We start from the raw sequence: 16,372 nt of genomic DNA, 5'->3' as shown, positions 1-16,372 counted from the left end.
AGCAGCCAAGCAGCTCAGACTCCCCAAAGGACAGGCCGCCTAAATATAAACACGCTTCTCATTTGAATGTATGAAACAGCACAAAATAAATACTTTCACAATAAACAATGAGGTCAAGACATGGCATAAAACAATTTTAATAGTTTTTTATCTAAAATAATAAATGCAGAGTTACTGAACATACTAGCATTACTACACATTTGCATATCAGTCAAACACACCTTTGTGTAAGGATTGTGTTCTGTTGGAGGACATGTTTGTTGTTTCCTTACCTTCCACAGTCAGAGTGGCAGGGGTGGAGCCTTCTTCACACACCTGTCCTGGATCCTGCTGATGAGTGCAGCTGGAATTTAAGCTCCTGGATGTGATCCGTTCCTTGCCGGATTATTCAGTGACACTGGTAGTGAATGAGACAGCCAACAATCGACCCTTGAGATATTCTCAAATAATCTTGTGTTTTTGTGTTTTCTTAAGGACACTTTGTGAAGTCTGGAACTCAGCTTTTGCTGGAGCATAGGACTCTTGGATGTGGACTCACTCCTGGAAACTCTCCCCTGAAGGTCAACAATCCTCCATCCTGCCACTCTCTCTCTCTCTCTCTCTCGGACCTGGAACACAAACTTACCCCGAAAACGGAATCACTTACCTCCTGGATATCCTTTGCCTCCTCCTCCGAGCTTACCTCCCTCCCAAGAGCCTGTAAGAAAGAAAGATACATTCTCCTCTTCATACTCACTTATACTCCTTTGGATTATTCATTTAACATCCTCCTATTCCCTTGTAGGACGAATCAACTTCCATCATTTCTTTTGTGAATAAACTTCACTTAAACTTTTCATCAGTCTCTGCCTCGTTGTTCTGGTTTTGTCTGTACTTGGGTACTCCTCCTGTTGCAACTCAACACTTTGTCATTCAATGGATTTTCCTTATTTTCACCACTTTTTTACATTGTAGATACATAGTGAAGACATCAAAACTGCTTTGTTCACTGCTTTGCACTCTTGGCATTCTCTCAATGAGCTTCATGAGGTGATGACCTGAAATGGTTTTCCAACAGTCTTGAAGGAGTTCCCAGAGGTAGGAATAAAAATAATGACAAACCATTGAATGAGAAGGTGTGTCCAAACTTTTGACTGGAAGTGTATACATTGCATTTCTACTAAATGAAGATTGAAAGATTAAAAAGATACAGTACATTATAAAAGTCTTGATTAGGAGATGTATTGTTGATCTAACAGGTCATGGCATAGAAAAAGAACTAGTGATTGAAAAGCATTACGCATGTATTGAAATGTTCTAGGCTCTAAAGAACCCGAATATGAAGATTAAATAAATATCGTCTTAAGTTTTTATTGATGCAACATCAGGTACAGATCCGGTCTTTACAATACAAACTTCAAAAATGTAACAAAATCTTTAAGACCTGAACATGCCTTCCTACATATCTGAAAGACAGAAAAATAAAAGTTTATAATTCCTTTTATTGGGCATTTTTATATTTACCATATGCCAGTTGTTTTGGCAAATGATTATTGTAACCAGTGTGTTCAGTAGTTTTCGATGTTAGTATTACAGAGGACCTTGCTTTTATATTGGTGATTGATAAACTTCATGATAAGAGGTTCTACAGTTATGAATTATGCTGCAAGCATTTTTCTGAACAAAGACTGAAAGTAAATGATTTTATTTTATGGAGTATAAGTGCTGAATATGCTTAAAGCCATTTCCACTGGCTTGAGTATTTAAGATATTAATTTTCAGGGATAGAAACTTTCCATTTCATCAATAGGCACAATAATTAGATCTGCAATTATCAAAATACCTCCATTTGAAGTGAAAAGGCCTTAGATGAGATTTTATTTTTCAGTGTACATGTCTATAAAAAGCTGCAACTGAGCTGTTTCAAACATTTGATGATTTTGATTAGTTTTTTTTTCCATTTTAAGCTTCCTAGTATTTATAAAGCAGTGACATATTATCAGCAAAACTCTTCAAATAGTTTTGTATTTGATATTTGACTTAGATTTTTCTTTCCTACATGTTCATGCAGAGGCCATTGTAGTAAATCCATAACACAGCAGATAACCGTTAATTACACAGCTCCCAAAGTTCAACGTTACTGTGGCCACAACTACAAAGGATATGTATAATTAATGGATTTTCTGTTCTCTGTGATTAAAGCTGAATGTTGAGCCAATCAGACTCCCACTCCGACCAGAGTGATTCTCACTTTCATAGGATTTCATACAAAACAAGCGAAAAAAGAAGTGGAGGATGAGAAAAGACTGATAAATTTGTTATTCGCGAACACAATTCATCCAGTTTCCCCTGTGTTAGCTGATATCACAGTCTAATATGGGTTTTATTTCCAGTGAGGCAGAAGTTTGTCTGAAAGAGACAGAGGTATGACTTTGGAAGATTTGCACAAAAAGTGTAAAAACACAGAAGTGTTTCACTCTGACTCACAAGGTCAGGCACACAGTGAGAAGTGTCAGATGTGGGCCTGCATTGCTTGACTTAGATGAATAATATATAGCAGATTTCTGTATGCACTTCTTCACCTTCTCGCCTTATTCCTCCCACAGCATAAGCCTTATTCTGGGTGGAGCAGAAAATACACTGTGAGTCAATCAATACAATCCCAGGTGATTGTGTTTATCATTTCTTTCTTCACTCCTTCTACCTCCTCTTTTCCTCTATTTCTTCTGCTCTGTAAGGATTTAGAACAAAAAAAAAAAAAAAAAGGTTTTATGTTTCCCACTTTACTTGTTTCTTTATAATCTTTTTATTTTCTTCGAGTACATATGTAACATAATTACTTGCTTTCATTTCAGTTTAATTATTTACTGCTACACTTTACTTCTCTTCTCAAAAACAAGAATACAGCTCCCACTTTTCATGAGCTGTAAAGTAATTCCATTAATTGTTGTGTTAACTTTAATACATGTATAACTTCTTTTTGGACATTTATTAAAAAATGATGCCGTTGTCGTGCTGGAAGGTATTTTAAGTGTTTCTTAAACAATGGCGGAAACTTTGAGTTTAAAGCATCTCTGCTACTGAAATAAAAAGGTAGCGATACCAAAGCAACCTACACCTGTGCCTTTGTCAAAGATGTATACAATCTAAATGTCACAAACAGAATTTAGTTTACTCATAATGTTTGGGAGTGGATGCAGAAATCTACCCAGCCGAAAGATTTTGGGGTACACTGAGACACAAGTTGTTGCTGTAGCTTTAATTCAGCTCAGGGAAAAACAGCAGGTCACCAAAACCTTTTGAGAAATTCATTTAAAAAAACACATACCTTTTAATGATGTTATTTGTTTAGAAGCTGATGAAGGCATTAAGGCTGCACTGTGGAGGAAATAAAGTATTAAATGAGAGGAAGGCCAGCTGTTATCTGCACAGTACGAAGCACAGAGCACTCAGAGAGGATGTGGAGGACCGAATTAGCTGCAAATGGGTCTTTATTGTCAACATCCCACATCCAAGACATTTTCCTATTTACCTCACAGCTGCGCTCGGATAATGAAGTTAGCTGTAACATCACAAACATCCTGACTGGTCCTCCTCCTCCCACAGACGACCGCATCACGGCCTGCATGTGTCTGAAACCATCAGCTGAACTGCTGACGCTGATTCCTTTTCCCGACACACAAGTCACATTAAATCTATCTGCTGCCTTCCAGCTACAGTGTGTGATCAGATTACCTCTGGATGTTTTACACATAATTACCTTTAAAATTTAAGACCATAAAACAAACAGGTACAGAAATTCATCTAACTCACTCACTGCTGCTTTTTGTTGTCATGACACTCACTAAGGTGTGAGTCTAAATACTTTAAGAGGGAGGCTGATGGCAGTTTAGAAGTCTGCAGTGCATGTAATTCTGAGATCAAAAGTCACGACCGGATTAATGTCCCTAAATACGATGTGACAGATGACAAGAAATTTCCAGAGCAAGAATAAATCTCAGTTTGTCATTAGCTACCCATCAATTCGCCAGTGTAACAAGACTGGAAGTCATTTGATCACATTGGAGGTGAAAATAATACATAGTTTATTTATTTTTTTTCATCATGTAACCCATCAATTGAGCAACTAAGCCTTAAGTCTCCAGCCAGACTTGGAGCTGTGAACTGTATCAAACCTTCAAAAAGAGCACAGTTTCTTGTTTTATTTCATCCTTTAATTTATTTTATGCTCATCCAAGATCCTGGATAGGAAGTGACAGGTCCAGGAGAGAAATTCAGTCTCCCCAGTGACACACTCCAGTAGCTCATGGGAGATTCCAAAAAGATTCCAAGAAGGAATAGTCACTCCAGTGAGCTACAGGTCTGTACTTGTCTCTTCCCAAGAGGGAGTGCCAGGAACACCTCCAAAAGGAGTTAAGAGAAGGTTTATAATTGAATGCTTCAACCACCTCCCTCAGCAGACTCATTTTGATAGAGATCAGCTTTACTTTAAGCTTGAGCTCCTCATAGTATATCTAAGGCTGTGACATGCCACCCTACAGAGGAAGCTCATTCTACTCCCTTGTTTTTCGGCCCTAACCTATATCTCGTGACCATACATAAGGGTGCCATGAGGGTAGCACAGGCGGGCTGAATTCTACGCCTTTGTTGCATCGGCCCATTCTCAGGACATTGGGACGACATGCTGAAATAACAGACGTTAAGGTCATGCAAAGCCCTTATTTAGGTGTGACCATTAATTCTGACATTGGTCCCATCTTATTATTCCTTCCAGACTTTCTAGTTAGACTTGATGTAGAAATTTGTAACTTAAAGGAAAAATCTCTTCAGTTTCAACATTACATTTTGGTTTTTGATCGATATGTCATTGATTACCCACAGCCCCATTATCTCACTTCTTCAGGATTTACTATAAATAACCTTAAGCAGACCAATGTATTTCTGCTCATCCCTATCTTAAAAGTCATTTTGGATCTTGAGACTTATGTGTTTTCTTTTTTATATTTACATCCTTTCTCTCACCTACCCAACCTATTGTACCATCATTCGTTCATTCATTTCATTCATTTGTTCATTTATACAGCGCTTTACAAACCAAAAGACAACCAAAGTGCTGTACAAGTGAATAAGAAATACAATAGAAGATAAAAATACTAAATATTAAAAGGAATAAGCAATAAAATGCAAGGTTGACAATGTCATGAGCAATACCCAGCACAAAAGAAATAGGGACAGACTTAGTAGTTGTGCTCTCTGGAATTAAAAGCCAGTTTAAAAATATATGTTTATACGAGACTTAAATTCAGTTAAAGTTCCAGCAGACCTCTCAAAAAGAAAAAGAGAGTTTCAGAGGCCTAGAAGCTGCGGTTAAAAAAGCTCTACCTCCCCTGATCACAAGCCAAGTTGGTCTGAACAGTTCCCGACCCCAAACTGTGCACAGAAGAAGAATACTGACATCACACAACAGCTCACTTTTTACGGAAGTAAAACTTAATGTTGGTGTCTGTGTATATTTTTTTAAGTTGCTGAGCAGTGGGAGCTGACAATATTATCACCACCTCAAGACTAAGAATGGTAAGAAAAGAAACTATTAACAATGGCCTTTATGGAGCAGTGACTACTGTAGAAAGTCTGTGTGGATGTGTAGTCAAAGCCAGGACAATGACATAAAAAGTTGGATGAAATGACCGTTCAGACTGTGGACGCTTTGAAAACTAATGGATTAGGGTCCATTCGTTTTCACACGTGGAAGCAGCACATATTATACCAGTCAGACAGGCATGAAAAAGTTGGATACGAGCCGCATGTGAGCAACAAAATCAGATGTGTAAAGGCTTGTTAAGGTAAAGAAGTGCCAGACCATTTAGACATTTAACAACTAAAAGCCAAAAACAAAAGAAACGGGCAGCCAGTGGAGGGAATAGAAAATCGGGGTGATATGTTGTCTTGTCCCCGTTAGCAGACGGGCAGCTGAAATGTGAACCTGCTGAAGAGTCCCACCATAGGGTAAGTTGCGGTAGTCCAGTCTAGAAGTAATAAAAGCATGAATACCCCTTAAATATGGTATAAATATATTAAAGCTAGAGGCATTAAATCTAAAAACAAAGAAAAATACTTGTTTTTGAATGCCCTAAATTGGACTATTAAGTACAGACAGTACTATGTATTACATTATTTGAAGTACAAAGCAATCCATTTGGCATCTTGTTTAAGCCAACAATTGCTGTAGGAAATACACCATAAACAAGCGGAGAAGGCTTACTTGGTATTCAAAGGAGCCTCCTGAATCCTATCTGAATCTGGAGGCAGATACCAGAACTGGGATGAATTTGAAAACAATTCGGGGGAAGTGAAGGCATGGACACAGAAGTGACATCTTCAGTTATTGTTGTTGTACCCACATGTGTCGCTGTCAGCTCATCCTGGTGCCAGAAACAGACTGCAGAAATAAGATATGAGCTGGGATGCTGAATTGAAACCGAAGGGCAGCAAATAGAGACCACATGTCTCCTTATCTGAACAATATTTCAACTGTCTGGCTTCCTTTACATTTTTTTCACCTGAAATGTTCCTGTGTTCCTATGTCCCTGATCACAGATTAGTCCTACAGCCCAAACACCATAGAAGAAATGAAATAAAAAAACATTGATTGTGCTTCTGAACACATTTGATTTTTACAAGTTTTAAAGTAATTTATCTCAAATGGAACTGCTATTTCTTGTCTAAGAGGCTTTGTGTGTTTTATCAAAGGGTCTGTGTATCAGTGGCTGGTAATCCCTGATATTTATACGTATTTGTTTTAATGTGAATCATGATTAACCTTAAAAAGAAGTAGGTTAATTTAACCATGATAATACAGACATCTTCTAATTAATGTAGATATACTATAAAACAAAACCAGTCTTGTTACCCAAAGTCTCTGTGACATGAGTTATTCATTTATTCTGATTTATTTGAACATAAATCCATCCATCCATCCATTTTATATGCCCAATTCTTCCATCTTCCATACTGGGTCGCGTTGGAACCTGGTGCCTATCTCCAGCGGTCTAGAGGCGAGATGCAGGGTACACCCTGGACAGGTCGCCAGTCCATCGCACGGCGACACAGAGACACACAGAACAAACAACCATGCATACAGCAATCCACACCTAAGGGCAACCAGTTAACCTAACAATCATGTTTTTAGTCTGCTGAAGGAAGCCAGAGTACCTGGAGAAAACCCATGCATGCACGGGGAGTAGTGATGGGTAATGAATTTGGTACTTTTATAGGTACTGACTGAATTCTATCGGTACTACCGAGTACTCATCACGTAAAATCAAACCATGTTTCAGTACCTAAACACATCATTGTGGAACTGAGGGAGTGGAAGAGTGGGCAATTTTCCATGCTGGAGATAAATTCAGCATTGCACACACGAGAGCGTAATGACGTCAGTAGCCACTGGTACCGCCAACAAAGCAGGCTCCACTTTTGAAATGCGATGCAGATTACGCTCACTGCAATATTTGTGACGCGAAGTGCAAGGTCAGCAGCAGGAATACCTCTAATTTGAGCTATTCAGCGGACTCGTCCTCCCGTTTGGTCCAATGCAGGCAGTGTGATTATGGGCAGCTGCTCTCTGCCTGCTCCCACCTCCTGCAGATGCTGGTTCTCTTAAGGACCGTCAATAAATGTCTAGACCAAACACGTTGTTTCATGGTGGTATAGTTTTTTTGTGTTTTGGTGGAAATGTTTGTGCCTCTGAACAGCTTATTTTATGTGTGATTGGATGTTATTAAATACAGCAAATCTGCCTGCATGTAATTCGGAAAGCTGGTTTGATCTCTAAATGGTAAAATTCCATGTATGACCTGCTCCGGCCACTGTGGTCCTTAATATTATGGTAGTTGCTCTTGAGTTTTATGAACTTTTCCCTGCACTGTGTCAACGAAAACCTTCTCATTTCTCTTCCTCCTACGGTCAATCAGTGAACAGCAGTCCACGTCACATGTAGTCCTTACTCAGCCCAGGTCGTACCTGCTCAGGAGCAGGGACCAAAAAAGTAAGTACCGGTACGGAAAAAACAGTAATGGAAACGCTCGCATAGCAAGCCGAGTGCAGTCGAGTGAGCCAAATTGAGCCAGTGGAAAAGGGGCTTTTGAGTACCGATACCGTTTCCCAGGAACCAGGCCTATATCGATTCAAATGTGAAACGTACCCATCCGTAACGGGGAGAACCTGCAAACTCCATGCAGAAAGACCCCCAGCCAGGAGTCACACCAAGGACCTTCTTGCTGCAAGGCAATAGTGCTACCAGCTGCGCCACCTGCCCTTAACACAAATCATAAAGTCTAATTATGAAAGACTCAATAACCATTGGCTTGAAAGTCAATATAAAGGTTAAAAAGTAAAAATACCCTCCACTCCTACCCCCATTTGAAATCAAGTCATATCACAAATAATAAATAATAGAAACTCATCATTTTTCCCCTGAGTAATGGTCCATTCTATTTTAAGTCAGATTTCCCTAATTAAAAGATGGCAAAAACAACTTAAACATGTCTAATTTAATACACATTTTACCAACTAGACTTCTCATCAGCCGCAGTTTCAAAACCAAATATGTCTGCCTCAAAGCCAAATTGGCTAAAAGCTTCAGGAAAAAATTGTTTAGCACAAACTCCAGTTTGTATTTAATAATATCAGTTGTGCTTGGAGTACTCTCCATTTATGAACACAAAGCAACAGGGATTGAATACACAGATACCAGCATTAAAGGTCATCATCAGCTTTAAGTGGTATTAACAGTTAGATTGATCACTAAAAACAGTTATAATGTCCCACTGGTTTTGTTGCCGATATCCAGTTGAACTGCGGATATTATTCTGAGTTCCAAGCCAAACAGTGTTAAGTTGCTTTAGTAGGAATTATTACTACTAACATTCGTATAGTTTGTGCTTAATACCTAATTTCCATAAATCCATACATGTTTTAAAGAACATCAAAACCAAATTTTTCATCTAACCATTTATTCATAATCTTCCGCTTATTTTAGATCATGGCACGGAGGTTAAAGGTTTAAGAGGGAAACCCAGACATATATCTTGGAGCAGAATAGTAAAATTAATCAACTTTATTTGTTTAGGACCTTTCACAAAAATTGCGTAACTATTTAAATGTGATTACTTTAAATGAATAATCATACTCTGGGATCTCAAGTTGTTCCTCGACCTGAAAAGCAATATAATTCCTTTCTGCAAGATTTCTCCAAGTGGAACATGTCTGAAAAACCTTCAAAGGTGGACACACAGGGGACATCCTCATCAGACGCCCAAACTATATCTCATCTGATTCCTTTCCATTCAGGGACGAAAGCAGCTCTAGGATAAGCTGTCTTCCAGGATGGCGCTTTTTCTTTAAAGCGGAACTTAGCCAACATACCGAGGATGTTGATTTCAGTTGCTAATGTTCAAGATCTCATTCTTTTAGTTAAGATTCATATCTAATGGTCACCGGACAAGTGGCCTTTGGACTCAGCTCTTTCTTCAACATGATAGATCAAAACAACACCTTCATTAATACAGAAGAAGCAACAATCTGTCTAAACACCTTCTGCTCCATCTTACAATCTCTTGTGATTAAAACACCAAGATACTTGAACACGTCACCTTGAGGCAGAGACTCGTGCCCAACTTAAAGGGAGCATTCCACCTTTTTTAATGTTAGGATTGTTTCGGGTTGTGAATAATGGTATGAAAAGCTTATGAGAGATCTTGAATTCTAGCAGGAGCGTGTTTCACTATTGTAAATGTTTGACCAATTAAATGTACAAACTTTGACAAACTAAAGCAGCTGTAAAAAAGTTCTTTACACATCAAATACAGGTCCTTCTCAAAATATTAGCATATTGTGATAAAGTTCATTATTTTCCATAATGTCATGATAAAAATTTAACATTCATATATTTTAGATTCATTGCACACTAACTGAAATATTTCAGGTCTTTTATTGTCTTAATACGGATGATTTTGGCATACAGCTCATGAAAACCCAAAATTCCTATCTCACAAAATTAGCATATCATTAAAAGGGTCTCTAAACGAGCTATGAACCTAATCATCTGAATCAACGAGTTAACTCTAAACACCTGCAAAAGATTCCTGAGGCCTTTAAAACTCCCAGCCTGGTTCATCACTCAAAACCCCAATCATGGGTAAGACTGCCGACCTGACTGCTGTCCAGAAGGCCACTATTGACACCCTCAAGCAAGAGGGTAAGACACAGAAAGAAATTTCTGAACGAATAGGCTGTTCCCAGAGTGCTGTATCAAGGCACCTCAGTGGGAAGTCTGTGGGAAGGAAAAAGTGTGGCAGAAAACGCTGCACAACGAGAAGAGGTGACCGGACCCTGAGGAAGATTGTGGAGAAGGGCCGATTCCAGACCTTGGGGGACCTGCGGAAGCAGTGGACTGAGTCTGGAGTAGAAACATCCAGAGCCACCGTGCACAGGCGTGTGCAGGAAATGGGCTACAGGTGCCGCATTCCCCAGGTCAAGCCACTTTTGAACCAGAAACAGCGGCAGAAGCACCTGACCTGGGCTACAGAGAAGCAGCACTGGACTGTTGCTCAGTGGTCAAAGTACTTTTTTCGGATGAAAGCAAATTCTGCATGTCATTCGGAAATCAAGGTGCCAGAGTCTGGAGGAAGACTGGGGAGAAGGAAATGCCAAAATGCCAGAAGTCCAGTGTCAAGTACCCACAGTCAGTGATGGTCTGGGGTGCCGTGTCAGCTGCTGGTGTTGGTCCACTGTGTTTTATCAAGGGCAGGGTCAATGCAGCTAGCTATCAGGAGATTTTGGAGCACTTCATGCTTCCATCTGCTGAAAAGCTTTATGGAGATGAAGATTTCATTTTTCAGCACGACCTGGCACCTGCTCACAGTGCCAAAACCACTGGTAAATGGTTTACTGACCATGGCATCACTGTGCTCAATTGGCCTGCCAACTCTCCTGACCTGAACCCCACAGAGAATCTGTGGGATATTGTGAAGAGAACGTTGAGAGACTCAAGACCCAACACTCTGGATGAGCTAAAGGCCGCTATCGAAGCATCCTGGGCCTCCATAAGACCTCAGCAGTGCCACAGGCTGATTGCCTCCATGCCACGCCGCATTGAAGCAGTCATTTCTGCAAAAGGATTCCCGACCAAGTATTGAGTGCATAACTGTACATGATTATTTGAAGGTTGACGTTTTTTGTATTAAAAACACTTTTCTTTTATTGGTCGGATGAAATATGCTAATTTTGTGAGATAGGAATTTTGGGTTTTCATGAGCTGTATGCCAAAATCATCCGTATTAAGACAATAAAAGACCTGAAATATTTCAGTTAGTGTGCAATGAATCTGAAATATATGAAGGTTAAATTTTCATCATGACATTATGGAAAATAATTAACTTTATCACAATATGCTAATATTCTGAGAAGGACCTGTATGCAAGGAACTCCTTGTGTTTGTTTGTTAAATATTTTTAAGTATAGTTGATAATAGTAAGTTAAATATTTAATGTTTAATATAAAGGATTACACCCAGTAAAAGCCTTCCGAAGCAGCATGAACACTGTGGACAGACTGTGCAAATTGTCATGGTGCTTCACCCTACACCCTTTGAATCCACCCCTCGCCTCCTCACATCTAATTTCTTCTAATGTCTATTATTATCTCTCCTCTCATCACCTCTGCTCAGCAGTCAGGCCTTCCCCTCATTGCTCACTCTGTATTCACACAACCTCTGCCTTTTTGGGGTTAAATGCTGGCATAAATTCATCTTCCTACCATTTACAGTCCTAAGGATGGTAAGAAGGGTTAAATTGTTTTTTTTCCAAAAGTCACTGTTAAGAGAACTAGCAAAGATGTAACACCTTGGGGGGTCACGAGGTCTCTATAACAACCATGAGACATTTTGTACATGCTAACTGGCTGCGTTGGAGGCATGCCAGAAAAATGCTTTTCAGTCCAACCATGAAAAATAGAAATATCTGGACTTTGTAAAACAGAGGTTGCTTAAGGACATTCTGCCAACTGCTCTGTATAGGAGATCTATAATGCTGTGGGACCAATGAATTTTTAGGATATTTAAAATAAGATTTTAGTGGATTCAGCTGTTAAATTGAAAACGGATCACTGCTTGGTTTTTTTAAACAAATACATCAACACAGAAATGCTTCAAGAGTGTGGTGAGCTGAAGAGAAGAAGCCATAAGACATATGTTTATTTTATTTACATACATAACTGTTCGCTTTGAGTGTCTTTTTCCTTTGCCTATTTTTCATGTTTTTTTGTAGGAGAAAAAACACATTATGAATTCTACTTCTTGTCACCTCGCCTGTGTTTGTCTAAATTATTTTAAGTCATGCTTCCAGTAGGTAAACTTCTGATGGTTAGTAGTACCTCTCTTCCTAGGATTTCATCACTTTAAATACCGTGCTGTTGTTGACAAATACGATACATGAAGGCTCACATCCTGGCAGATTAAAACACAAAGACATCTGTGGCCGTCTGGGCATGTTTGCCGTGTTTCGCCATAGGGACAGGGTTGTTGCTGCTGCTGCCAACATTGCTGCCAGATGTGGCTGTGAGGGTTTCTCTCATGTGGCAACAGACTGCTTTCATTTCAGGAAATGACAGAGATTTTTGATGAAGATTAAACATGGCAGGGTTGCTTTTTTTGTCTTTTATTTTTCACTCAGTCTTGTTTGTTTTTATTGGCTTTTTTAGGTCCCCCTCACCTTTAGTTCTACCTCACCTTGATCTTTGACTAAAACACCTCATTTGTCTCCATTTATCTGATCACTCTCACCAGTATTTGAATTCTACTCTGTGTTAATTTTGGAGTTGATTTCCTCATCCTTAAGAATAGCTTTAAAAGTATTGCTTCATGTATTTCTAGTACTGGATATTTCAACACTCCTAAAGGCTTAGACAGGCAAAAACAACACTTATCTTTAAGCCCAGCGTCCTTCTAGGTAAACCTTATGGATTAGTTTAATATCCCAGACAGAAAAGTCACTGAGTTACAGAGCATTGTAAACATATTCATACCCTTTGAACATCTTTACATTTTGTCACAATACATCTACCTTTTTATTTTATTGGGGCTTTATGCCAATGATCAACACAAAATAGTGCGTAATTGTGAAAAGTGAAAGGAAAATAATACATGTACTTTTATTCAGCCACTCTGAGTCAGTACTTATCAGTCTTTTGGGACGTTTGTCTACCAGCTTTTCACATGTAAAACTTGCTCATTTTTTGTTGCAAACTACCTGAAGCTCAGATTTGTTTAGGAGCCTCTGTGAACATCTGCTTTAGTTTTACTACAGGTTTCCAATTGCATTTGGGTCTGGACTGTGATTGGCCAGGTCATTCTAACACATTAATCTGCTTTGATCTGAACTAATCCTTAAGGAATTTTTTTAATTTGAGAGAGTATTAACAATGAGCGATTACAACAAAAACACAGAGCAATTTTTAACACATATTCAAAAGGAGTGGTTTGCAGTAAAACTTACTTGTTTCATCTTGTTCTTAATATATTAATAATTACCCCTATGTACCATACAGATCTATGTATTGGATTTCTATTGCATACACTATACAATAATAATGCATCCCCTGTTCCCATACTTAATAATACTTAATAATATTCAAAAGAAATATCAAACTTTTTCATATATATATATATATATATATATATATATATATATATATTATATTATATTATTATATTATATTATATATACATAATAAATGTTATTAATTCTGTAATAATTGTGGCAATAAGAACAATATTATAGTCATCAGTAGTTATACCTTATATGTTGTTAATGACATTTCTTTGAATAGCATCTCAAACTGTTTGATGGTTTGTCGTGACTTTACCTCCACTTTCAGACTGTTCCAAAGTTTAACCCCACAAACTGAAACACAAAAACCTTTTCTGGTGGTTCTAAACTTACAAGTTCATTATTTTTTGTCACAAATTTTAGAAAGTGAAACTCATGTATTCACTTACACATAGAGTGAAATATTTTAAGACGCTGAACAAATTCAGTGTCTTAGAAAATGAAAAAGCTGTCAGTTGGCCTGGCTTCACTTTATGCTTGTTTCCCGACTTTTTATCAGGACAAGACTCAATAAAGCTCTCACAGCTTCTATCAGAGAACTTTTTAAACTCTGTTGTTCTTAGTCACAGAGACGGTGATGAATGTTGTTGTCATTTCTCTCAGCAAAGCTGCAGAATAATCAATGTGGAATCAGAGGAGACTGCTCTTTGTATCCCTGACTGAGCACGCACACTCCGACCAAAGCATGAGAACCTCAATGGGCCCCATTCATCAATCAGAGGCAGCAGAAAGACTCAAATCAATTCAGCATCACTATTTCAGAGGGTATAATGATTCTATAAATAAATGCTCTGACCTTTGTTAAAATCAATGCCAAGAGATAAAGCTCACTTTTCTTGTGAGTCTCACCTTGGGACTGAACTGTCCAACAGCAGCACTGGGAATCAGTAAAGAACTAATTCAATATTCTCGGAAGTTTGGATTAGATTCTTTCAGTAACTATAAAGTTAACTTCCCTTTTGATATTGGGAATTGTAAAAGCATTATTTTAAGTGTCTGTAGTCTTAGCTTGGAGGGGTGGGGTAAATTCCATGTGAAACAAGGAAGCTGTCCTACAGCTCCATACAGGTAAATTCAGGTTAGATTATTTAACATACAATTATCCACTAGCAAAAAATATTCAGAGCCTTTAAATTTGGCTTATACACAAAAAATTTAAACATATAATTTTGTAACTTCTAATCATTTTAGAAAATGCTTTTTAATCACCATTAATGGTGAAACCCATTCCACCCTTTGACTTTTACCAATGGGCCTAACCTTGCAGTTGATACGTTCATGTTTGGGGCTAGGTGTGTCCCAGTTCTTTTGAGATTGTCAGAGTGCTCACAATCACAGATTTATGGGGAAACACTGCAAAGAGGTGTGGCAAGGATGTCTCCAAAACACATTGTAAGGATTATGATTATTGATTAATGTCAGTCACCCAGTCAGTCATTTTCTACCGCTTATTCCATAGTGGGTCGCAGTGGAGCTGGTACCTATCTCCAGTAGTCTATGGGCAAGAGGCAGGGTACACCCTGGACAGGTCGCCAGTCCGTCGCAGGGCAACACACAAACAACCAAGCACACAGTCATTCATACACCTAAGGGCAATTTAGAGTGACCAATTAACCTAACAGGCATGTCTTTGGACTGTGGGAGGAAGCCAGAGTACCCAGTAAGAACCCATGCATGCACAGGGAGAACATGCAAACTCCATGCAGAAAGACCCCTGGCTGGGAATTGAACCCAGGACCTTCTTGCTGCAAGGCAACAGTGCTACCAACTGCACCACCGTGCAGCCCCTTTAATTATAAAAAATTATAATTAAAAATAATTTTCTTAACCAAAAATCATTGCTTACGAATAGAAATCAGAGATGTCCTCTGGTGTTGTGATTATGGGCTCAAAGCCCTTAATAGCTGGTAGATGGTGGGCCACTAACAGCTGATTGCCCCAAATCTCGAACAAAAGGTCATAAAACTCTGAGGCGGGAACTCGGTGGAAAAACTCCAGTAATAAAACTGGGACAAAGGAGTGGTCAGGCGAATCCCAGACCGCGGCTGCCTTGAATGAAAAATTTTTTAAAGTCCATCTTCTAACTCCTTTTTTAATACAAAAAGAAAGAAACTTTGACGACTTCTTCTCTTCACCGGCTTAAGGATGGGTTGTAGGTCTGAAGAAAAACGGGGGGGGGGGGGGGATACCAGATTGTCACACGTCCGTGATCAACTGAAAAACAGTAAACATCTCATCCGTGTCCAAAACGGGGAAAATATGAGGAACCGTTGCAGTCGACTGAATCAGCAAGGGGTCTCCTTGGACATAAACCTCTGTGGGTTTTCACCTGCGCCGGAGTGTCAGCGGGGTCTTTGATCGGTTATGAATCTTCTGACCTTCTTGTATCAGACAGAATTCCAGCTTTCAAGCTCTTCCGGGAATGGCCATGTGGAGGAAAAGTTAAACTCGCCTGTGAGTTTCTGTCGCTACAGATATGCACCTCCATTGCATCGTCCTGTGAGACACGCTGGAAATGACAACAAAAGTTTGGTTTCCGCGGGTTTTATAATCCCAGGTGATGTCAGAGCTGCGAACTGCACACGTCGAACTGCACAGCCTAGTCAGTCTGTTCGACCAAAATGGATGACCCCAACATAATTGAGATTCACTGTAAAGGTTTTTAAGCTGGCAGGAACTCAGGTATTATGATACAGAAATGAGGAGTTGTTTATATTTTAAGATTT

General features: G+C 39.0%; 1 long non-coding RNA gene across 1 annotated transcript; it reads left to right on the top strand.

Moving 5' to 3' along the window:
• Positions 1 to 300: 300 nt before the first annotated feature.
• LOC124876116 lies at positions 301 to 836 on the top strand. Its single transcript, XR_007040221.1, has 3 exons — positions 301 to 400; positions 475 to 699; positions 785 to 836. It is a non-coding gene; the product is annotated as an uncharacterized LOC124876116 (long non-coding RNA).
• The last annotated feature ends 15,536 nt before the right edge of the window (positions 837 to 16,372 follow it).

This window comes from Girardinichthys multiradiatus, chromosome 11 (genome assembly GCF_021462225.1).
Source record: "Girardinichthys multiradiatus isolate DD_20200921_A chromosome 11, DD_fGirMul_XY1, whole genome shotgun sequence".
Classification (NCBI taxonomy): Eukaryota; Metazoa; Chordata; class Actinopteri; order Cyprinodontiformes; family Goodeidae; genus Girardinichthys; species Girardinichthys multiradiatus.
This window is presented reverse-complemented; position numbering and strand designations above follow the sequence as displayed.